The sequence below is a fragment of the Pteropus vampyrus genome, unplaced genomic scaffold, assembly GCF_000151845.1.
Source record: "Pteropus vampyrus isolate Shadow unplaced genomic scaffold, Pvam_2.0 Scaffold19141, whole genome shotgun sequence".
Taxonomy (NCBI): domain Eukaryota; kingdom Metazoa; phylum Chordata; class Mammalia; order Chiroptera; family Pteropodidae; genus Pteropus; species Pteropus vampyrus.
The window spans coordinates 1-1,714 of NW_011907922.1; the positions used below are offsets into that span (position 1 = coordinate 1).

At 34.4% G+C, this 1,714-nt stretch overlaps 1 pseudogene; it reads right to left on the bottom strand.

The window, feature by feature from the left end:
* Positions 1–383: 383 nt before the first annotated feature.
* Positions 384–470, bottom strand: LOC111735208 (annotated as a pseudogene).
* Between the last annotated feature and the right edge of the window lie 1,244 nt (positions 471–1,714).

Sequence of the window (1,714 nt, forward strand, 5' to 3'; positions counted from 1 at the left end):
AAATCTCCAGCCGTGATTGTGGAATTCTGTAATTCCTTCCCTTATCAGATTTTGCTTTGTGCATTTTTAAGTTCTCTTATTAGACACATACATTTGATGATTGTATCTTCCCAGTGAGTTGACCTTCTTATCATCATGGAGCATCTCTCTCTATCTCACAGTACTATCTCTATCTTGGCACCTGCTTTATCTGATATTAACATAACAGCCCCAGCCTTCTCATGCCGACTGTTGGTATAGTTCGTGTGTTCCTGTCCATTTACATTTAACCTGTCTCTGTGTTTATATTTTAAATATCTCTCATACATAGCATATAGTTAGATCTTACTTTTCCATTCTTACTATTTGTTCAGATACTCTTTTGCCTTTTTTTTTTTTTTTTTTTAAATATAGAACACTTCACGAGTTTGCTTGTCATCCTTGCACAGGGGCCATGTTAATCTCTATATATGTGCTGCCGAAGCGAGTACATCTCTTGCTTTTTAATTGGAGTATTTAATTCGTTAATATTTAATGTAATTATTCATATGGTTGGATTTAGGCCTGTTATTTATTATTTTCTATTTGTCCCTTCTGATTTTTTGTTCCTCTAACCATTTTCCTCTGCTTTCTTCTATGTTAACTGAATATTTTTAGCATTTCATTTTAATTTATCTGTTGACTTTTTAGCTATACCTCTGTGCATTATTTTTTTCCAGCGATTTTTCCAGCGGTTACAATATACATTGTTAATAACCTTCCATCATCTATTTAGATTTAATATTGCATTCCATGTAAAATGAGGAACCTCAAAAACCTCTGGGGCCATTTTCCCCCTTCCCATGTCCTTTATGTCATGGTCATCTGTATGTGACGTCTGCACACATTATAATCTCCACAGTAGTGTTGTCATTTTGGCTTTAAATTGTCATGTATATGTTAAAGGAATTAAAAAAGTAATAGTTTTGTGTTGATCCTTTTTTTTTTTTTCCATTTTAGCGTTCCTTACTTATTCCTAAAAATCGGAGTTTTCTTCTATATTAGTTTCTTTGGCCTGAAAAACTTTCTTTAGCTTTTCTTACAGTGTAAGTCTGCCAGTGGTACCCTCTTAGTGTTCTGCACCAGAATACATGTTTATTTTTCCTTTATTCTGCTTTTATATTTTATTTTATTTATTATATTTTACCTATAAGCATCATTTTATTTTTATTTTATATCACATTAACCTAAAATAGTTCATGGGCATTCCCACCCCAGATCTAAAAATGGTATCACTGCTATAATTTTTTAAGTCAGGTGTATTGAGGTAAAAATTTACATAAATTAGAATTCATCCTTTTTATTGTATAGTTCTGAGTTTTGACAATCATGTAAGTCACATAACCACTGTCAAAATCAGGATACAAAATAATTCCATCATCCCCCCAAACTCCTCCATGCCCTATGTGTGGCCTCCTAGGCCCCGGCAACCACCAATCTGTTTTTGCTCCTTATATTTCTGCCTTTTTCCAAATGCCGTGTAAATGGAATCATACAGTTGAAGCCTCCTGGACGTGCGTCTGAGACGCATCCACATCGTTGCATACGTCGGTAGCATGTCCCTTGTGACTGCTGTTCGGTGTTGCGCTGTGTAGATGTCCACAGTCTACCAGTTTAAACATATTTCTATTGTTTCCAGTTTTTGACAATTACAAATAAAGCCAATATAGGTATTCATATACAGGTTTCGTGTGAA